The sequence below is a fragment of the Hermetia illucens genome, chromosome 2 (assembly GCF_905115235.1).
Source record: "Hermetia illucens chromosome 2, iHerIll2.2.curated.20191125, whole genome shotgun sequence".
NCBI classification, from domain to species: Eukaryota; Metazoa; Arthropoda; class Insecta; order Diptera; family Stratiomyidae; genus Hermetia; species Hermetia illucens.
The window spans coordinates 42,219,006-42,243,248 of NC_051850.1; positions in this window are offsets into that span (position 1 = coordinate 42,219,006).

Sequence of the window (24,243 nt, forward strand, 5' to 3'; positions counted from 1 at the left end):
TAATAAGCAAACATTCTCACAAAAGAGGCTGAAGGATTTCTTGTTCTCAAATTATTCAACTGGTTAGTAATCATTGGACAGAAATATTCAATCAATGCCCAGAAATATTCACCATATATATCCAGAGACTTCGTAAACAAAAGATTAAATAACCCCAAGATAAATATCAAAACGAAAATTTTAAAAAGTAAGTCAAGAGCCGGGAAAAAAGTTGAGAAACTTATGTAAATCTATACGGCAAAAAGTTTGTAGCCGAAAACGCTATCAACACAGGTCCACTTATTTTCCACCAAACAAATATTTGGCCTAGAACTTACCGAACAAATGGCCCCACGTTGGGCGCCATTTGTAAAAACTTAGGCGTTTCAAAAGGCTACCCCAGTTGCTTCAAATCGAACAACGGCATAATAATAATAATAATCGTTGGCGCAACAATCCATGTTGGATCAGGGCCTTGAAGTGTGTCAGAGCACTTCATTCAAGACCGTAACGGTACACTAGGAGGCAATGTGGTCAGCATTGCGCTCGCCCGAGATTATTACCCTGATTTGACTCAGGTACTCATTCACAGCTGAGTCGACTGGTATCCGACGTCAAATCACGATACAAATCCCACTGCCACCAGCGAGATTTGAACCGCGACCTTCCGTACGACAGCCTTGTGCTCTAACCACTCAGCTATCCGGACACAGCATCCTTCATTTTTATGGCACGAAGATGCTAAAGAAGAGTAAGAGCTCCAAAGGCCGCGCCTTTCAAAGATCTAGGACAGGAGCAACGTCGATTATGATCCATCAGGGATCGAGGTTTATCGAGGCTTTCTGCGGTCTGAAAATTGACAATATGCCATCGAGTGGGATATATCAGATTAAAACCAGGCTAGAATCCCCGAACGACTTCAAATTGAAACAGGAGTCCAGCGGTATAAATAAAATCAGTTGTCCAGGCTGCGAGAAGAGTCGCATAGAACAAATCAAAAGATTGGTTGATAAAGTGAGGGCAAGTGGCCGAGGAAAGTAAAGGGAAGAATTCTTCCCCGAAATCGACAATAAAACGACAAATATTTGAGGAAGAATATGTCATTACAAAATATAACGTGAACCAGAGAATTTTCAATAGAAGCTGCAAGGTGTCGTGAATGGGATATCTGAGGTAGTAGACCTTCTTAAAAAAGTGAGGTTCAAGGAATCTATGCAAATATCGGATGAATTGAAGTAATGTTACACTGTATTCTCTCCAGATACCTTTTCTGCCTTTGGTGATAACCACAGGGCACTGCAACACTGGTAATCTATTAGAGGTCTGCTTCGTATTGCAAATTGCTCACTCTGCCACGGTACTCAACCCGCAGCTGAAACCGCAAGGTTCAGCTTAGGTGTCGTACGCCGAAACGGTGGAGATGCGCAAATCTCTTCCTGGCAGGAGAGGCGTTAGCCAGGTCAGGGAGATGCCCTTGTGCATACCTTCGGCATCAAGGCTCAAATGCCGGCGGCCTCGCTCAAGGATCTTACAAGGAAATTTGTAAAGTGGCTGCAGCAATATCACAAGCCTTGGTCTAAATCAGTACATGCGTGCAGTAGATGATATCCCTGAAAAACTGCGTCGTCCTACTGCGCAATCACAATTGCAGGAAAAGCAACGATGGCGGATAATTGAACTTCTGCAACATGTGATTCTACGTTGGCAACTACCTTACCCTTCTCAAGTACGTGTTTAATGTTGGAAGTGCACTTGCTGAAGAAATTCAGTTGCTGAAGCTGGTGAGGCTTGGCTTTGTCGGATTTCGATTTGAAAGTTAAGGTAAGTGGCTTATGGTCCATGAGTACTGTGGAGCCTGGAATAACGAGGGAATTTTGTTTTTAGATATGCGGCCAAGAACTAAAGATCGTAGGTACTGTAGTTCCGTTGAGCGGGGTTCATCGAACGCAGCTAGAGATGCACATTTCTGAGTTGCTTGGTGATCTCAATTTCTGGACAGCCTCTGGAAACCAAACATTTAAGTGGGGTCTTTGGCCTTTCCCCCAGAGAAATGTAAGTGTAATAGACGGATTGCTAATAGACAATTCTGGGCAAGAAGCGGCAGTAGAATGTTTAACCACTTTCTCCGATCCCTGTCTATTTTCAGAAGCGGCAAGCTAGAAATCGTTTGTACTTTGATTGAGTTGGTCGTCTTTAGGAATGCGATTCGATGGCTTTAGGGAATTTACATTTCTCAACATTGATTAGGTTGACTGCCTTCAACGAAACGTTGGAAAATGCACTTGAGGTACTCTGAATACTTAGGCTCAGAGGGGGACGTTACCAGAATATATGTTTTATACAGCCAAAAATCAATCGGAAGGAACTCGAGCATATTGCTGTTTTCGGGAGGGAGGGAGCGATTCGGTGATGTGCTATGACTAAGACCAAAATCGAAAAGCGTTTAGCGTGTAGGTTGATATTTTTCCAGATAGCCTAAAGGAGGTTTTGGGGCCACTGAGAAATCTTTTGTGCATATGCACTTACAATCCATAGTTACGCAGAAATTCTGCGTATCTTACCTGGAATGTTACGCGTGGAATTTATCGGCGGTAGTGGCCAGCAGGTCCAAAAACCCCCAATCCATATGTCCCCATGTCCCATGTCAGAATGGCCAGTATGTCTTTTGAGAGTTTCTGGAGCCCGAAAAATTATTGCTGCCAACTTTGTGCAGCAGTTGGTTTAATACACGGCCAGCTAGCATAAGCTCAGGCAGTAAGCGATTTAGCTTAGCGATTTTATTTGCAGAAAGCTATACGAGTTACTATAATCGCGTCGCTGATGGTTGCCAACGTATGAATATCTGATGCAAAGTCTATATTTATCCTATATTGGGACAGGTTATCGGCTAGCTGCTCAGCAGCATTCGGTCTGTACAGGGGGCACACGCTCCATGAGAAAATGCGTAAATCGTTAATCCGTTGTCGTTGCCGGGTTCGTCGTTGTAAGATTCATCCTGTCCGAGGCTCCTTTCGTGGCTTCGTAACATCAGTTTTCCGTGTAGGGTTTTCAGCCCTACCCAACCTCCAACCTGTAGCACCAGTTGGTACATTTTGTCCCGTTTTTAGGCGCGGGAGACTCACCTTCATCCTTCTCCGTCTGTAGTTTTTCATAAAGAAAGAACTCCCAACGATCACCACGTGGAGGTGGAGATAGGGTTTGTAGTAGAGCTGTTGGTGTTCGTTCAGCAGGCATTTCTCAGGTTTTATGCTCCATCGTGGGTGCCAATCCTCGTTTCGCTCTGGGACCTATACTATCCTTTGACCGCTGACCATAGATTATCCTAATTCCAGCAACACTGGTGGTGAATAGAAGGCTGGAATGTTGCTGTTCATTACGCATATTTACTTGGCCAGATATTCCCGTTGGCCTTCATTGACGGGTAGGCCTTTTATTGATGAACGTCATGGACCTGAATGGTTATAGAATAGTTCTATGATTTGCTGACGAGAGGGGGGGAGAGGGAATCCAAAATTCCCTTTAATGATATTAGAGGGACAGAGATAGCGCTTCAGTTTCTGCGAGGGTGAAATATATTCGATGATAAGAGACGCTTCCATTTCGTGGTTGATGTTCATCTGCAAGAATTAAGTGCCATGCTACACATGATCCTGGAGAAATAGCCATGTCAAACAAGTCTTGGAAAAAAGTGATTCCTTATCCGTGCCCACTCCTAAGGCCGGCGAAATATTGATATTTTACGATTACGATTACGGAGCAGGTGTTGTTCATTTTAATAATTCGAAACCATTAAGGGGTTAATATGAACACACATATCTTTAGTGATGACAGCAATTTATCGTTTAAATGGATAAACAAACAAAGACATCCTACTTCAACAGAAACCTCCTAGGGTAACATAGCTAATAACTTACTTACGAACGTTTGACTGTGAAAGTTCGTCGATTTCGGCCCTTAAGTAGCTTCTCATTCTCCATCTAGTGGATACGTATTTAATCCTCGGTTATATTACAAACTGCTCCATATGGAGAGTTTATCTTCTTCAACTAACCAACTTTTGATAAACTTTGACCTCTCAAGGCTTGACAAATTTTCATATTAAGCTAGATTTTGCAAGGTGCTAGCACACAGCTACATAGAAGGAAAATAAGAGTTGAAGGATATCTCCGAACAGATTCATGAAGGGTAATTATAATTAATTCAGGATGCATTAAAGAAGGTGGTATTGTCAACTCAAATACATTGGCAAGATAAATGGAAAACAAATTTGTGAAAGAGAAGTCACTCTTTGTGTAATGTCTAATTCAAAGTAGTTTTATCAAATAATAATATGATTGTCATTCACTCCTTGGTGGAGTATAGCGTGTCAACCACAAATACGCGTCATCGTTCGCGATTCCTTGAAATGCCTGTCAGCACTCCCCACGATTTCCCCAGACGCTTGCACTTATCCTCTACTCTTCTGCGCCAAGTGTCCTCGGGGCGACCCACTCATCCGCTATCTTGGTAGAGTGGATCCCACTGTAAGGCGTGGCCAGCTATGCAATTGTCGCCCCTCCTAAATGTGTGACCTATAAACTACCACTTCCGGTTTCCGATCACAGTACGTGCGAGTGCCAGGCATGTGCGCCGACCAAGTTCTGCGTTTGAGATAGTGTCAGGCCAGCGTACTTCGATGATACGGCGCAGACAGGTATTGACGAAAGCTTGGAGCTTTTGGGCAACAGTCTTGGCAACCGCAACGGTAATGGTGAGAAATTCTTATTCCAGGTCCTAGTAATTCTTAGTCCGTTTTGGATTCTATCACGTACTGTATCCTCATATTTGCTGTTACAGGCTAAAATAATGCTGTCAGCGTAACGCTAGACTCGTTTTTTAGTGTTTGTTAGATCTCGTCGGAGTTCACCAACAACCATACTCTACATATAGTATCATTTGGAGAAAAAGGGAGTTACACAAACTAATAAGGTTGGCTTGCGTGAATATCAGTGACACAATGAGGACACGCCCAACGGCATCCTTGGAGGTCCTTCTGGGATTAAGTCTTCTTCTCCTTCGCATACAGATGCGGGAAAAGAGAGCGATTTTCATAATGTCCGGGGGTATCACTGAGCCGGGAGATGCTTAAATCGAAGGAAAATATTCGGTATCCCCAATTACCGATACAAAAAGATAGCAATGACAATGAAGTTTCATTTAGACAAAAAAACTGGGAGAGCATAGCAGTGACGTGCGGTTCAAACCAGCAACTGATTACCTGGTACATTGACGGATTCCTGACAGATGACGCTGGGCCGGGGGACAATAATTAAAGAAAAGTATACATTGAAGCACAAGTAGTTTATGCCATGTGGAAATATACACCATTGGGAGATGTGCCTTCTTCCGCCTTCATACGAACTATCGGGGGCAGAATATTGCTATTCTGACCAACAGCTAAGCGGCCATCTAGACACTGAAGTTTAACCAGGTAACTCTAAATTATCATGTGAATGCTTTGAGAGATCTAACACACCCAGTTTGCACAATAAGGTTTGGATACTCTAGCTTGCAGGCCGTACTGAATTACAGGGCCATAAGACAACGAACGAACTGGCCAGAAAAGGATCAGAGACGCCTCTATACGGACCACAATCGATCGGTGGAATTGGAAAGGGGTACATGGCTACAACCTTGAAAAATTAAAAGAAACGGCCGAGGGAGCTATACTGGGCAAACCTACTAGAGAGTCGAGGGTGCTCATGGCTGGAATATGAACCCCGGCGATTATAGGGTCATTTGAACCTCATCAAGAAGAGCCTCCAGATTAGGTTAAACTATTACCTGAGGAAACTAGGCACATCTACTGCGAAAGGTCCACACATGCTTTAGATCAGTGTTCAACTGTGCAAAAGAAGTGGAGGCAGTTTGGAGAACCAGATGCCCAATTGAAATACAGGGTGCGGCAGCATAACTTCCTTTTTTCAAAACTCAATAAAAACTATTGTATGCATCGGAAAGTATTTATTTATTTTTTATAATGTAGGTACATGTCTAAAGTTTTTATTTACATTGTTTTGAAGATCAAATCTGTTAGGTGACGTCCCCCATTCTCCATACATTGCGTCAACCGATTTCTGGCGTTTGTCATGACTCTTGTTAGCATAGCAGGTGTTATGTTGGCAATTTCTTCTTGGATGTTGGTCTTCAAATCTTGTAGGGTTCTTGGACGGTTCACATAAACACGGGATTTCAAAAAACCCCATAGAAAAAAATCACAAGGGGACAGATCGGGAGAGCGTGCCGGCCATTCTAAATCGCCTCTAATTGAGATAAGGCGCTCTGGAAAGTGTTCCCTCAAAACACCCATCGATGCTCTTGAAGTGTGTGCTGTTGCACCGTCTTGTTGGAACCAAGTGTCCCCCAAATTCAAATTTTCTAGCCGTGGGAAAAAAAATTCTGTAGCATGTTTACATACCGGTCCGAATTCACTGTCACTGTAACCTCATTTTCCTCAAGAAACCAGGGACCAATAATTCCAGCTGAGGAAATTGCACACTACACTGTGACTTTGGGTGAATGCAAAGGCTTTTGATGCAATTCTCGAGGGTTGGTGTCAGCCTAGAAGCGCATGTTTTGTTTGTCAACCGACCCACACAAATGAAAATGGGCTTCATCGCTAAAAAAACAATAGCACCCTCGGGAACGACATCAAGAAGAAGCTTACACGCGTTCATCCGAGAATTGAAGTCACGTTCTGAAAGTTCCTGCACTATCACCATCTTATAGGGATGAAAATGAAGATAATCACGAAGAATTCTTCTCACAGAACGATCGGATAGTCCAAGGGCAAACCTCAACGGCAAAGGCACGCTCCTCACTATTCCAACACATGATGGCGACTGAACAGTGTCGGGACAAAACTTTACAGTATCCCCTCTTGAACGAGACCACTAGCGCTCCGCTATGACATCAACTAATTGAGTGGCGCGCATTTTGAAAAAGGAAGTTATGCTGCCGCACCCTGTACTTAAAAGTATGGTTACAGGCTTCCTTCACATATGGTAGTTAATGTGTACTACAACTAGTAAAGGGGTGCAGTACTACGCAGTGTAACTTCCCGTAACAATATTGTCATTGTTACCATAACTTCTCCAAACGAAAGTTATATCCTTTCGGCAATTTTGGCAAAGCCCCACGACATGACGATCCGGAACTGTTCTCTTCAGCCCCTGCGGGTTCTACAGAGTTGCTACCTCTTGATCAGAAGTATAGGAAATTTGAATTTTTACCCAAGAGGAAGAAATAGGCGATAATTGCTAACATTACGATAAGGAGCACCCGTTTTGTATGTATCAATTTGCGAGCGTCGCAAGAATAAGTCCTAAGACGATCGTGGAATGTACCAAAAAACGTTTGGTCGTCAGGAGGTGGCTGGGTGTATATCAGGTTGATTTGGCTACCTCAATGGTGACTAGCACAGCGGTACTGGTTTATATTGGGGGCATTCATAACAGTGAATACAAGGTCTATTTAGCATCTCTGCCACAATTGAAGGGTACGGACCCCGTGTTAGGTGGAAGCCTATAGATCCTACCGACGCCTCAGTGCGCTCATTCTTAGACTCGTTTTATAAATCCAACTACGAGGGAGGGGGGGGGGGTCCCGCTGTTTTTTTCCTTCTTCCGTTGCTGGTACTGCAATCCCTCGACTCTCTACCGTTCCTCAAGTATCCGCAAGTTGATCTCCGGCTGCCGCCGGGCCTCCTCGCTACTGCTGAACTCCTGAACTAGGAAGAGTGCCTGCCGTTTCAGCCGCCTCATGATCTTCCTTCATACATACCTCCGTTACGGGGAGTCGTACTTGAAGACGGTCAAAGCGGTACTCCGCTAGAGTAAGGTATGTGGTTACCTTTGTAAGAAATGCCATTGCAGAAAATAAGTAGTTTTTCAAAAAGTGAAAATGCGTCTTTCCATAGAAGGTTCAATTTAACAAGACAAAGTGTGATTACAGAATAATTGCAATTAGAGAGCCTTCACTATCGTCACCCAATTTGTACATGGAGGTACTTCTCTGCCAGGGGCAAGCAGAGTACGTCCACGACTCATTGCTAAGGCTTTATAAAAAAGCGCAAAATAGCCACAATCCGGCAAGAGGCCAGATCAACCGACTATTTCGGATATTGGTACTTACTTGGAGCAAATACCAAGGCAAAAGTAATTTTAGCCGTAATTCAGACTTTGGCCGATATATTGGTTAGCCATCTGTTTATCGAATTTAGGCACCCAACGCGAATCTATTTTATTTGTAACTGCAAATAACCGGGCGTTCGTAGGAAGAGTCACTCCAAATCAATCTTCAAGGTAGATTTGGGTCTGATCGCCCTCATCAAGTACATGGAATGCTCCGCCACAATGGCATGACTGGAATCAACTCATTGGAAAAACCAACCAAATCATGCGCCCATCATACTGAAGGTGACCCAGCGTGGAGGAACTACTTCCGTCGTTGGAAGACAGCACGCTCGAATGTATTATCGCATGTATTAGTACTTCTAGCAGAGTATGTCGTTTAGATCACGGGTGTCAAAATGCATCAGACAGCACAGAGGAAATGTAACGAGTTTTCTGAATCTATCCCAAACAGAATGCATCCCTGCATAAATGCAAGGTCTCGCCGGCAAATCAATTAAGCTACCACTTCTTGTCATGATGACCCAACACGAGCCCAAAGTCCATGATGGAGTTTCCTTTGGCTACTCACACGTAAGCCGATTGTTATCGAACAACGCATTCAACTAGCGTACAAAGCGCAGACAACAGTTCACGCATCATATAAATGTGTCTTTGATAGATCGTTCCACATTCAATCAATCGAATTCGCTAATTGATGCCTTGGGCAAATACTTTCCTACTATGGCAGTAGCTTCTCCTTATAGCAAATGACCAAATTAGGTACCTAAAAGCGGCTTGAAAAATCTACAAAGATTCATATTTGTTAACACAAGGGCCAACGAAGTTTTTCAAATGCATCAAGATAATGTCAGTGGAGGTGCCATTTTGGAAACCGTACAGCCTTTCTGACTCCTGATGGGATGTTTTTACCCCCACTCACTTCGTGTCAAAGGCCAAAAGAAGAAATATGACCCCGTTCGGCTGTGGATTACTCCTAACATTCAACGGTGACTTCAGGAGTACAGTAAAACTAGCGGTCTTCCGGAAGGACAGAAAATTACACCCGCCAGTTCAGGTGGGATACCCACCAAAGGGCTAGACGGAATTTCTTCCACCCCTTCAGGATAGTCTCCAACAGACACCGAAAACCTGGATTTTTGAAATAACCTTACCCAACCGTGAACAAATACCTCGATGCAGTCAATGTCGTGACTTTGTTTCCTTTTGTATATCTGGTTGGATCTTCCCCACGGGTCATTGGTATGCTCGCCGATGAATCACTCCCAGCCCCACTTTTCGATTGCTTAAGCAGCTCTTTGTAAACGAGCCTAAGTTAAAAAAATGTCAGGCGATGACGGCTTTACGGTTTCTTACCAGGGCAGAGGCAAATCGTCAGACGCTGCCTCAGCTCTGCCCTAGGAGCAGCGTGACTGAAGCAGCTCGCAGATGTTGAGTGCTCCTTTATAAAGTTCGCAGAACACGACATCACCACGAATTATACTGAGCGCGAATCCGCCTTATTGACCAGAGCTTAGCCAGAGCTTAAAAAATTTTTTTGAGAATTGTGGGGTCCTAAGTCCTCATCACGTTAATGCTGACATTTTTTTAAAATTTGGGTGCTAAGCCCTAAGCGAGGGGTCCGTAGACCAAAAAAAGAGGGAGTAAGTTGCTCCCCATTTGGTCCGGTCCAGAATTAAGTTAATGCGGACTAGGACCCCCAATTCTCAAAAAAATAAGAGCCTAAGTTGTTCAACATCTCAAAGAAGATTAATAGCACTTTGGCGACCCACTATTTTTAATCTCTTTCTCAGCGGCCGACCACCTTCTGCTCCCTACAAAGAGCAGTCACCCACCACTTGACAAGATTCGGAGCTCTCCTCTCGAGTTTCCTCAAGATGTCTATTGACGAGTGTCCCATGGAATCGTAAACATTAGGTTGTTGCACATGAAATGACCGATTTGGCAAGCAAGTGAAGTTAGTTCCAATTTTGCTGTACCAAACCACCACCAGTTTGCGCTGTTGGTGTTGAATATTGAAGTATAAATACTCCTACATTTAATCAAGGAGTCATTTTAGTTTTGACCATCGTTAGGATAACAGGGAATAGAAAGGAAAAAAAGGATGGAAAAGAGCCAAGACCGTATACTTTTTCTGTATGAGTTAAAACTCATCATCAAGCAGTGGAGGTGACCAGGAACATTAACAGCACATTTGAAGCTGATACAGTAAGCGAACGAACCCCACGGCGGTGGTTCGAAAAATTCCGGTCAGGGCTTCGAATGGACATTTTCAGTTCTTTACCTTCCCGCAACATAAGCGATCCCTTTTTGCACCGAATAGTGACATGTGATGAAAAGTGGATAGTATACGACAATCGTCGCTGATCAGCACAATGCCTAGATGTTTCTGAGAATAAGCCGAAACCACGCCTCCATCCGGAGAAGGTAATGGTGACTGTTTAGTGGTCTACAGCTGGAGTTATCCACTATTCTTTTTGGCACCTGGAGCAGCGATAAACGCACAGAAATACTTTGTCCAACTCGAGGAAATGCACTAAAAATATAGTATTCAACGGCCAAGATTAGTCAACAGAAATGGTGTGATACTCTTTCACGACAATGCACGACCTCCTGTATCCAGAACAACGATACAAAAATTGAATGAATTGCAGTATGAGACTCTGTCTCATCCACCATCGGATCGGCGGGCAAGTGAGGGTTGAGAATGCTTGAGGTAAGTGTGATGGAAATGTTGGGAGCGCATCTTTTTAAAACTATGGAAGGGATTTTTTTTGTGGCTGCAATCACAGCTTCCACTGTATTTGGGGTGACAAAGTGGATGGAAGGAACATCACCATGTTCATCGGGGTGGTTAAGAGATTGCGAGAAAAGGTTCGTTTTTTGGCTCGATCACGAATATGCAGGGTGCCGTGGTGGGCTTCAAGTAAGTTGCTTTTCGCGACTAGAAATATTTTGCGGAAAGTTAGTGGTCTGTTGGTTCCATTTGGCTTTCTGGAAGTCAGCAACTAAGGTTGACAAGGGCCCGATGGCTCTCTCGGAGAGTGTAATATCTAAGAACACGGCATCGTGGTCACTAATATCGGGGACCGTTTTAAGGAAGGGATAAGTATTGGGATTGGATTTGAGGGTTAGGCTCAAGTGAGTGTGGCGATGAGGAAGTTTTGTTTTTACTCCGCACAACATCTGTGTTGCCGTGTGAAAGCGCGATTTGTGATCATTCTGGGAGTTGGCTCGTTTCTGACCATTCCTCCTCGACACAACTCGGACGAACCTGGGGCAGTTATGGTAGGTTGCAGCATGATGGTCACCTCCGCAGTTAACATATTTTGATGCTTGCCCAGATGTTTTGGAGCCTGGACAATGAACCTGGTCACATTTGACTCAGCGTTAAGAAAGTTGACAGTTCGCTTCTGCGTGACCCACTCGTTGGCAGTTTTTCAGTGCAACACCTGCTTGTTCTTGATTCTTTCGCATTGCAAGAAAGTATGTAGTATAGTTTTGATGCCTGTGATGTGTTGTTCAAAGAACGAGGAATCAAAAGTGACCAGCCGCAGATCTAACTGAATGTTCATGGTCTTTGCCCATGTGTTGAAAGGTTTGACGCTAATGACGCTGGAGGTTCCTTGTGCCGTTAAAGCGTGAAGATCTCTGAGGATGAAGCTTGTTGCTTTCTGGGAAGGGAAGGCTTAGGTGGAGAACTTGTTCTCGTTCTCCGCCAGGATTTTACTTGATTTTTTAATCGGGTAATTGTTAGGAAGGCACGGGAAATATTATCCTTGATAGATTTAAAATTGTTCAGAGGCACAACAACAACGGGTGGAGGGATCTTTCAACTTACCTTCTTATTACTAAAATTGAAATTGCGGTTGATAGATGTAGGCTGGAGGGCTCCATTGTTGATGGATGGTGCAGCTCGTGTCCTGGACGTCGCTGGAATCAGTTGGAGTTTGTTGATAGTTCCTGTTGGGGGTTGCATCGGGGCTTCATTGGAGACAGATAAATCCGCTATTTGGGGCGGGTTGGGAGTAGGATTCTGCGGTAGCAGATTGACACTAATTTCACCGAAACGCAACTTTTCACGCACATTAACGTAATTAGCTCATTATTACACTCATACATTTTCCACGAATTTTATTTATCTGAATTTGACTTATTGGATTTGGCCACCAATTCATACCGAATAGCGCCCAAGGAGGGACCCTAGTAGTTATGTGCGCATCAGCGTCTATACTAGTATAATATGACACCGCCCTTCAAGATGTGAGAACATTCTTTGAAGTTTCCAAAATTCAGGAAAAGCTAGACGCTGAGTCAGCAAAACATTTTTAATAAATAGGCCAGCAACACAACCCCTGAACCGATCTCTACCTAATGTTCACTACGTCCACTTGCATACATTGTAATTAAAACGTTTTATTTTAACTTAGTAAAGGATCAAATCTTTATCTTATAATACTTCCGTTTAGTTTCGTCATTATAAACCAATTGGAGGTGGCCCCATCCGACCACCCCAAATTTGTGTTGTGTCGTGTCCCACATTTTCTTTCGGCTTCCGGAATTATTGAAGATATTCTTGTGAGGCTCCAATAGTCTAAGGGAACCCTAATGGACAATTCGCCTTGCAGTTATGAAGGAATGAGTAGTTCCATCCGACATACTTTTCGAACTGGGCTGGAAAGCAAAAAAATAAGGATTCTATTCTTTAAACAGTTGTAACTACATATTTCAAGGAAAGCTCAATTCGAAACTTTTGAGGATTATAATCAATTCAATTTATAGCCATTGAATTATTTAATAATGGAAAATAGATGCAAATTTCGTGTTTGTCTTACACTAGACGTGGTGGAAAATTTTTTTTCTGAAAATTTAAACAGCAGCTCAGCAGGTCCCGTAAATAGTTTTAAGCACTCAATCAGATCAGTCAATTTTATGCTCCTTTCCCATGATTTCCAGGCGCTGGAATCATATTATCGATGTTAACGAGGTCGCGATAATCTTTTTCCGTATTGATGTATTCGCATGCATTTGCGCTTTTCCGAAAATGAGCTCCATTCTGAGTAGCAGAAGTGCAGGCAAACCGGAGAACATAATTGGGTGCTGTTTGCGTTGCTGAAGCCAGTTTTATAGTGGCCATTTTTCCTTGTAAAGTGTCGTGTCACAGGACCGCGTTGATTGAATTTAATCGCATGTTGGCGAATCATTAAAATAACACCAAGTCCTGGCCGTGGATTTAACATAATATTATAAGCGGTAGCGACGGTCATGGGTAGTAAGCCGGCCGTAAAGTGTACGTGGACTTTTCCGGCTGTTTCGTTAAATTGAATTTACCCTGCTCCAGGTAATACTAACTCATTTCATCAGGTGCTTGCACTGCCGGCCGGTTTACAGCCAGTATGTAATCAGGAATTTTAAACTTTAATATTGCTGGGAAATTTTATGGATTTGAAAGGAGCACGCACCCAGTTTAATGTTTAGTCACTGAATAATCCTTGCGTTTTCCGCCGCCACGGGTAGATTGTATCCTCGAAGAGCCGGAACAAGGCAGGTTTTAATGAGCAGGAGGAAATGGCCACTGAAATTTCGCGAACGCTGCTAAAAGCCTTTTAATTGCGCCTGTGAAGTTGAATGATGATTGCGAAAACCCAATTCGGTAGTAACAACTTTTATGATGCTATTTAAGGGTGATGTGGAAAAGGTCATCAATAAGGGAAAAATGGAGAATAAAGTGGCAATAAAAGCTTCCAGGAATTGACGCTTAAAAACATTTATAATGACCAAAATAATTCATATGAAAAAAATTTGGACTTCCCCCCAAAGAACTACCCAAATTCCAGTTAACTGCACTTCTGGATTTCAATCAATTCCTCCCTGGATTGGTCCCTATTTACTATTCAGCAAATCCCAGATTTCCTGCTAAATAAAACTTTTTGACTACCTTCACTGATTTATACTTAGTCCGGAAGTATCAGTTAACAGTTCCTCCAGCAATCCAACACAGAATTTATCGAAGAGTTTCGACCTGAGACAAAAAACGAAATCAGTGAATTGGACAGGAAGAGCACCTTCATGAATTATTCAATCCGAGGACATGTTCTTTTTCACCCGTTGGTAACCTTTTCCCGTTCCCAATTTTTCGCTATAAATAATTCAAAGGACAGTTTTTTCTGTTTTCTTAGGAGTAACATTTTTTGTCTCCTTAATGTTGTCAAATAGCAGGATAAGATATTGTCCGTTGCAAAAGGTGGAATTACAGGGAGAGTGGGGAGCAAATTGTAGGGTCGACTTTTAATTGAAATCACAGAGATATTTCAGGGCAGTTTTTGCTCGGAAGTGCAAGGTGACTTGCGAAAGCTGTTGCTTGAAAATTAATGGGGGATGGGATTTTCTGGTTTCACGGATGCCTTCTATAATAGTAGAGGTTCAATGTTAAAAAGACTGTGAATTATAGGCCTGCTTATTCCGCTGGTAATACAAACTTTCATGATTTTTTGTTTTCGATAAGTTACTATCGTGAAGTGCACAACATAAGCAGTACTTCTTTTCTAACTCAATTACCAAATGGGAAATTGTCTTTTTGTTTACCCCGTAAGACTGCAAATTTGCCTAAACTGGAAGCTAAAGAACACTGTTTTGAGGAAATTGATTTTAAAGTGTAGTTTTGCGAATTTATGAAGGACTGTCGGAATATAAAGGACATGGTAAGACGAAAATGAAGTGATGGCTTCAGATGAAAAAGTAAGCAAAGCAATGCAAGTGGCCCCCCCTCAAATGAGTGTAGGCACCCGATTCAAAACACGGAGAGGAGGTTGCCTGAACGGTTGAACGAATCCGCAATGTAACAAACCCCTAAACGAGAACAAAACCCCCTTACTCCAAAAAAGGGTGTAAACGCCACATGGAGAATATGTAAGGCTAGAGTAGCTTGGCGCGAAGGAGATATCGGAAGAGGATACGACCGGAAATTACCTTCATTTCCAAACGTAGGGTGAAGACATACTTTTGCATAGTGTTAATCACGCTGGGCAGTCCTAGAAATGAGACTTTATATTAGAGCTCAGGAAATCGGAGTATGTAGCCGCGGATAGTAAGTCGAACTGGACAGCTTTTAAGGCAGGAAATGAATATAACGGCTAGAAGGTCGTTGATTTCTATAGTCATCAAAGATGTAGATGGGATCGCATCGAAGAAACAGGCTTTGAAAAAGGAGTTGGACCTTATTGGAGTTCAAGAAGTAAAATCGTGGTAAAATCGACCCCTGCGATCGACTTGCCTATGACGGGACACAAACCGGCTAGCAGTGAAAGTAGCATCAAAACTCTTAACAGCAGTTGGAGTATGAATAGACTAGGTTAAGTTTCATCTTAGGCAGGATGTAGCACTAAAACGGGGCTTTAAATGCCATGGCTTTGGGCACATCGCATACCATGTACCATCACAAATGGCAGGTCGAAGTATGCAATGCAGAGCGGAGGGCCATATCGGCAACAGCTGCCCCAAATTGTACACGCTACAAAAGTAAGGAGTGTCCGGCCCATCGGCACATTGCACCGATCAGCAAGTGCCGCGGAGTATAGGGAGAATTCTCAATGCAAATCCCAGATGAGGTAGATGGAAATCAACTCAACTCAAATTCAGGCAATGCAAGACCTATTCTCGCAAATCATCAATCAGAAAGATATTAACGTGGTTATAATTATTGAGCCATTTCTAAATCACAGCGGCAGCATTTGGTTTAAGATTAAATGGCTCAAGCAACGCTATGGACTCGCGAAGAACAAACTGTCCAGAAAATAATGGAGCAGTGACCATGAGGCACTCTTTATGCAAATCGAGTGCTTACGGATGCATCAAGACCATGAAGCAATCCGTATGCAAATCAAATGCGAATGGAGCTCAAAAATGGACTTTTGCTTAATTCCGGATGGACTACGAAAGCTTTCGAGAGGGACATATTTTCCCCGACCCTCAAGTTTGTCATATCTCTGAATGGAACGATAATAGAAAGAGTTACCCGTATCACCCAATAGCTGAGAGAAACATGCAATGCTACTATACCAAGAAGTCAAGTGATCCCCAGTAATTAACCCAACTACCGGTGAAATTGCAACTATGTGTGCTTCGTATTTTCCCCCAAGGAGGTTTTACCCAAGGCTTAATGGAAAACCCAGTAGTGACAGCAGGAACACAGATAACTGCAAGGCCATTGAAAAGAGACTATTTACAAACAAGTCGGGAAACCGGAAGCGCAGCGCTTCAGGTATGAAAGGTTCTGTGTATTTCCTTTATAAAGAGATTTGAGTGTGCATTTGTGTCATTAGCATGTAGCACGTAAAATATGCGGTGCGGCAGCATAACTTCCTTTTTTAAAATGCGCGCCACTCAGTTAGTTGATGTCATAGCGGAGCGCTAGTGGTCTCGTTCAAGACGGGATACTGTAAAGTTTTGTCCCGACACGGTTCAGTCGCCATCATGTGTTGGAATAGTGAGGAGCGTGCCTTTGCCGTTGAGGTTTACTTTTCAAGCGGATGTTCGGTTATTGCAACAGAGCGTGCATTTCGGAATCGCTTTAATTTAGCCCCGTTGGCTCCCGTCCCAGACCGCAAATCAATTGTTACATGGGTCACTACATTCAGACAAACTGCAAGTGCGACAAAAGGAAGAAGTGGAGTCCCTCGGCCCGTTAGATCACCTGAGAAAATTGAAGCAGTGAGAGCGTCAATGTTGCGATCGCCACGGCGCTCTGCGCGCAAACACGCATCTGCCCTTGGACTATCCGATCATTCTGTGAGAAGAATTCTTCGTGATGATCTTCATTTTCATCCCTATAAGATGGCGATAGTGCAGGAACTTTCAGAACGTGACAACATGACTTCAATTCTCGGATGAACGCGTGTAAGCTTCTTCTTGATGTCGTTCCCGAGGGTGCTATTGTTTTGTTTAGCGATGAAGCCCATTTTCATTTGTGTGCGTCGGTTAACAAACAAAACATGCGCTACTGGGCTGACACCAACCCTCGAGAATTGCATCAAAAGCCTTTGCATTCACCCAAAGTCACAGTGTGGTGTGCAATTTCCTCAGCTGGAATTATTGGTCCCTGTTTTTTTCAGGAAAATGAGGTTACAGTGACAATGAATTCGGACCGGTATGTAAACATGCTACAGAATTTTTTTCCCACGACTAGAAAATTTGGATTTGGGGGACGCTTGGTTCCAACAAGACGGTGCAACAGCACACACTTCAAGAGCATCGATGGCTGTTTTGAGGGAACACTTTCCAGAGCGCCTTATCTCAATTAGAGGCGATTTGGAATGGTCGGCACGCTCTCCCGATCTGTCCCCTTGTGATTTTTTTCTATGGGGTTTTTTTAAATCCCGTGTTTACGTGAACCGTCCAAGAACCCTACAAGATTTGAAGACCAACATCCAAGAAGAAATTGCCAACATAACACCTGCTATGCTAACAAGAGTCATGACAAACGCCAGAAATCGGTTTACGCAATGTATGGAGAATGGGGGACGTCACCTACCAGATTTGATCTTGAAAACAATGTAAATAAAAACTTTAGACATGTACCTACATTATAAAAAATAAATAAATATTTTGCGATGCATACAATAGTTTTTATTGAGTTTTGAAAAAAGGAAGTTATGCTGCCGCACCCTGTATTATGTGAAAATTTCCGCTTTCAAGTAATATTTACATTCATAGTCTTGAATTTACAGAGAAGCGACAGTTTTGACCTAGTATAACTTTGTTAGTAATAGTGTGATTTTCACCAAAGTGGCACGATTATGCTCTATGCTGAAGCCTATATTGCTGTAAAATTTTGTGATTCTAGAGTGAACTTAAGGGGGTTTTCCTGTCAATTACTAAAAATTCTAGTAATGTACTATTATTACCTTTATTTTAACAGGCATCGATATGGAGGGTATTTCGGAGCCTAGGCACGATATAGTGGCAGCTCCCTGATTTTTTACAGATTTTTTGGTTGGGTAGTTTCTGAGAATGGGTTCGTTAACAAAAAATAACCACTTTCAACCCCCCGCACCCCCTCACCTTTTCAATAAATGTCAAAACTAAGACCAGCTTCGAAAAGGTCTAATCGAGAGCTTTAATTTGATACCCCACATGACTATATTTGATGAAAAAAAATTTAAAGCCCCCCCGCTTTTGCATGTATGGGGACCCCCCTTAAATTCAAGGTAAAAGGATGTAACTCACTATTTCGTGAGCGTTCACAGTTCCCACCTTTCTGCCAAATTGTGTTTGTGTTTACACAAAACCTTAAAAAAAGGAATTCCTTCAAGCAGTTCAGCGGTGGGTGGAGGTGGTATTTCTATTTATCGAGGAGAAGCTGTGGTACTGTCAACGGTAATAAGATTTCGATAGCGAGCTTGCAGTGAATGCCTTTTCGTTAACATTGTCGAAGCGTGCTTGAACGGAAGCATATTCCCTACTAGCGAATCGAGCAAAAGTTGGGATTCCATCCCAAATCCAATAAGTGGCCGGAGATCCAGCATTATATCGATTGCTTTGCCTATTCGATACAGTGGAGAAAATAATCGAGAGAGTCATATATAACATATTGCTACCAATAGTCGAAAACGGCGATGGCTGAGTCGACTGATATCCGACGTCAAATCACGATACAAATTCCACTGCTACCAGCGAGATTTGAAACCGCGACCTTCCGTACGACAGCCTTGTGCTCTACCTACTCAGCTATCCGGACACATGTGTTCCTAGATATTTGCCAATTTTAGTTGAGAATTACCTCGCAGGGAGAATTGTTTGGTACCGGCCCAAAAAGTGTATGGGCATAGCGTGGGTACTACAAGGTTCACTATTTGGTAATCTGTCGTCCTAAAAGAGGCCACGATTGTCCGCCTTGCGGATGACCCGAAGGATATGGATGACTTCACCCCGGAAAGGGGCCGAATTTGCCAACGCAGAGAAATCGGAAGCGAGAGAACAATGTTAACATGGGAGCTAGTAGAGAATATAATCTAATGTTGGGGAGAGAAACACTGTTGAAAATTCCTTTTAGCGGGAGTGGGGCCATCGATTCCAATATATACATCACTTATTTGCAAACTCTCACAACCGCAGCAGATGAAAAAGTCTACCGACTGATGCTCTGAGGATTCGCAGCGCTTTCAGAGCCACATTAGATGAGCCAATATTGGTAGTTGCAGGAATAATTCCTGCCGACGTTCTCGCGACCAAAATGAGTGTTTTGTACTAAGTGTATGGAGGGGCAGAACGCAGGAATGAGGCGAGATCAAAGTCGCATGATCTCTTGTAATTCAAATGGGACGAGTCTACAAAGGGTCACTAGACGCATTAACTGATTTTTAACATGCGGGCATGTCCTGAGCTTAAACATGGGGAGACCAACTACCACATGACTAAGTTCTTCCCAGGACACCGCCGAATTATCCTGAATGCAGTTGCATACCGGAAAATTAAATTTGTGATATTTCGTTGCCCAAAATTTGCAACGCAGAAAAAGAATTTGACTTAAAGGCTTGAAAGGATCGAGAGCATAGGTTCTTAGATACATGAAATTGAAGGAGAACGGTTTGCAATGCAAGATGAGTGATAGGAAATATGGAGGAGGAGAACGCAAAGCCGGGAACCACAATTTCCTAAAGACAAATTAACCTTAAGAATTAATATTTAAATGATTGATGTTATTTATAGCATCTGAAGCCTCTGGAACCGTTAGTGCATCACTTTTGCTCCTCACCAATCAATTTAAGCTTCGACACGTTTTGCAACGTTTACCCTAAAAGCTAAAGTAAGAACCTTGTAGATGATGGGAAGACAAACAATTGATCTACATTTTGGAGAGCATGAGCTCTTTGAGGATGAGAAGCGTAGTCCCTTTGGGTTGGCCTTAGACTATTCCCTAGAAGTCTGCTGCCTCATTCAAAGTGACGTTACCTTCCCCAGTGAAATTGAAATTTTTATAAAATTTGATTTGGTTTGGTTTTGAAAGAACAGAGTGCTATTCGTCCTTCGCTAAAAGTTCTTTTGATAGATGCGTATTCAATGGGAGCATAATGCTAGTTTCTGCCTCAGCATATTTAGAATTTCAGTGATTCGTATATTATTAAAAATGGTTTGTTTTGTTTCGGTAATCAGTGAGGATGATTTTGTCCACGTGTTTAACGGAGTGCACTTGTTTCACGAAATGAGACTAGCCCTACTTTCCCGTATGGTCTATTCTCTAGCTTGTCCATTTTGCTGTTCTAGTAATCTTCTTCTGCTACATTTAGTTTGTCCACTTTTATGTAGTATATGGGTTTTCTTTAGTTCGTAAATTAGCTTCTTTTCTGCTGCTTGCTGGCGTTTGCTGTTGCAGCCCTGATGCATATTTTCTCTTTTGCGGTAATCGACAGTGTCTGGGAGTACGACCACTTCTAAAAGTATCTCATTGGTGAATTGTAGAACGTTTGCTGAACTCCGAGTGGCAACATTTAGCCGTTATAACAGATACTTGGTAATCGCTAGTCCTCTAACCGGCCTATTGAGGAGTTGGTATTTTTCCTTTCGTCGTGAGGTGAAAACGAGAAAGAGTTGAAACTTGCATGCGTCCAAATAGGAACTGGGAAGAAGGTCCCGCTAGCAAAGTGAACCCGTACCCCGCTAGCAAATTGATCCCGTATCCCGGTATATCCTTGACAAAGTAACTAAAGGTAACAATTAACGGGCGAAACCGAAGCCAAACTGCGGAAACGGATTGTGGAGAAATTGTAATCCTCCTGGAAGTTGATTGAGTTTCAACTTCATATTCAGAACCTATTCAATATTAATCTTGAAGTCCAGAAGTTTATCCGGCAAACCTCAATTCAGACTTTCACAGTTTTATTTTTTTTTTGTTTCTGACCATGGAGGCGGCAGCTGATACTTCTGTCTAAAGATGGTAAACATAAAGGTGAACCATCCTCCTAGTTATCTTGTAGACACTATGTGAAAAATATTGGAGCGGGTAATATACAATACATTGCTTTCACTTTTCCGGGTGCCGTACGGCCAGATCAACCATTGATGCCGTCAAATTTGTCACTTGGCCGAAACTTCAATTCACCGAAAGCGTAGTACCAGCAACTATTGGATGGTAGTGACCGTGGACGTGAAGACTGCATTCAATTCGCCTAATTGGAAACTTATAGGAAAGTTTCTGGCGCCGATTGGTATTGGCGACATAGCTGGCGCTGGTATTCTCGATAGCTACTTGCAAATCCGACGCTCTGATATGACACCGCTGATGGACTTAAGGAGTACGTTGCTCTCGCGGGAGTTTCATATCATCGCTTCCAAGTCAACCATTAAGTACTTTGGAGTGATGATAAATAAAAAACTCAATTTTTACCAGCACCTAGAGTATACTTGCGAAAAGGCATCCACAGCGAGATGTATGATTACAGATGATGCGACGTTCGTCAGCTCGGGAATGATACCTATTGACATCTTGGTAGATGAAATAGTGAAAATATTCAACATGAGATCCATCTTTCCTTTATCGCAGGTGCAAAAGGCTGAAAGGGAGATATGGATGAGTAGATGGTACCAGCGATGCGACCAACCAGAAAAGAGTCGTTGGACTTACAGGTTGACTCCTTCCATCAGGGAGTGGTTGGAGAGAAAGCATAGGGAGATCAATTACAACTTCACCCAATTTCTTTTAGGTTAGAGAGGATAGTTAGTACCTCTGCAATTTAAAATGGACACTCCCTCTGATTGTTCAAACTGCGTTGGAGTCCCAGAAGACCCATATTACCGATTCTTCCATTGTCCAAGATTCATGGAAGAAAGGAGAAACCTGGAGGAAACTCTAGGTGAAGTGCTTTCGCAGAGAAATTTTGTCAATAGAAAGTTAGAACCTCAGGAGGACTGGGATGCGATAAACTCCATGGGTGCAGCAATCCAAAATAAACTGTGAGAAGTGGAAGAATGCCGCGGATAGAAAGAAGGAGCCTTAGCTAAAGTGACCTAACTCCACCCCGTGATGTAATTTCTAATAGTAGTTCCATAGGGCAAGGAAGAGATTCAGAGGTGGTTTCGGTGGGCAAAAATTCCACACAGTGTCGTGTCCAGGCAGACAGACACACATTGAACGCAGTGTCCAGATGGCTCAAGTGGTTAGAGCGGCTGTCGTAGCGGAAAGTTGCGGTTCAAATCTCACTGGTGGCAGAGGGATTTGTTATCGTGATTGGATGTCGGATACCAGTCGACTCAGCTGTGAATGAGTACCTGATCAGAGCATACGCTTAGCAATATTTCGTTTTAGTCGGAAACAAGCATTTTGATTACATTTTATTTCATATAACAACGTATATTGCGATAGAATGTCGGATACCAGCTAACTTAGGTGTAAATGGGTACCTGAGTCGAAACAGGGTAATAATCTCGTAGCTGTCAACATTTTGGGATCCAAACCTGGTCTCCTTCAGTTCCTCGAGTTGTTAATGGTAAGTCGAACTTTATCTTCGGGAACAGCTGCAACTTCATGACAGGGTCAGTGATCCACTCAGCCTCCTGGGCGGGTAACCCCCAAAGTCCCCAATATTCTTTCACTTCCATCACTTTAAACTGTAATGTCTGGACGTTCTGTTGCTGGTTCCTCGCGTAATTTGCATTTTGACCACGTCTGGGGTGACTTTTGTTATAACGTCCCTGCCGACTGCATATGACAGAAAGTGTACTAAAGTACTAATCAGCGATCCGCTTCACAGTCATGTGCGCGAATTGCAGGAAATACCCGACGAACCTCTGGTGTAACAAGGGATGGTAAGATATTGTTCCTGCCCCCGGTGTTATTTCATAGTAGGAGGGATTATAAAGAGCCATTGCCAGCACAACCTGCTCAAGTGGTCGCCACATGTTTCGAGCAGCAGGTGGAGCAATTCACCTGAGCAAGTCAGACTGTCCCAATATTAACGATTTCGGTGCCGAGCCTTCTATTGCGGAGCTCGATCCAGTCACCGAGTCACACGACTTCCGCTGGTTATCCGTACCGGAACTCAAATTCTTCCTCCTCATCATTTTTAACTTTGCATTTTATACCTAACAGCCAGGTATGGTGATAGTTTTCTCAGCGAGTAATTTGCGAGACTGAAAAGTTGCTGCACTTTTCTCAACTACTCCTTGCGACGCTGTGGTGGGGTATAGCCATTCAAACTGCAGCCATCTATCCCTCCTCTTTCCCAACCAGGGTTGGGATCGGCTATGGCAGAATTATTGTTACTGTTACTAATATGCAACATGATTTAAAACTATGTGCAAACAAAGACAACAAGACAAGGTTAATGATCATTTTTTCGAAATGTTAAATTTTTTTCGTATTAATCTTGAAATATTTGAATGGATTTTAGCGTTTTTAACGAAGTTAAAAGGCGATAGGGTTTTGTAGGTAGAATTGTAAATATGGAAAATAAAAATGATCATTTTTGAATTATTATGATCAAATGAATGAATGTCAGTGGATGCAAATAGGGAATTATAAGGGAGGAAATAAAGGTGCGGAGAGGCGTTAAGTAGGCCAAACGAAAATGAAGGCGCACACCAACGGCAAATCGAAACAACTGTCAATGCAGTGGTGCCACTACTACTTTTTTGCAACCGTAAGGGTGCTCAGAGGTGGCGGTGAGGAAGACGGGGCGGCAACCCTGTCGGCCAAACCAAAACCAAGTGGCCGAGGGGAACCTCCATAGTGGTGGCACCGGGAGACGCTGTACTCACTTTGGTTTGCCGGCCGTGATGCAGTAGGCGAATGCTCCAAAGGCCTAATCAGGGCGATCACACCCGAGTTTGCACGGGGACTCATCTGAAGTGGCAATTTGGTCACGAAACCTTACCAAGGGTATACTGGTACCATGGGAATCGGGATAGCTCCTGGACTCTCATACTTCGGGTGAACTCCAGTTGTATGTGTGTACAGCTCGGTTATTTGCGGTAGGCCCCTTAGTGGGAGTTTCATGGGGGTTGTGGTTATGGTCAAGCGAGAGGAGACCTGCGGGCCTCCGCGTTGTGTTGCGTATCAACATGGGTGCCGTACTCCTTAGTTCGGTAGAGATTTAGGTAC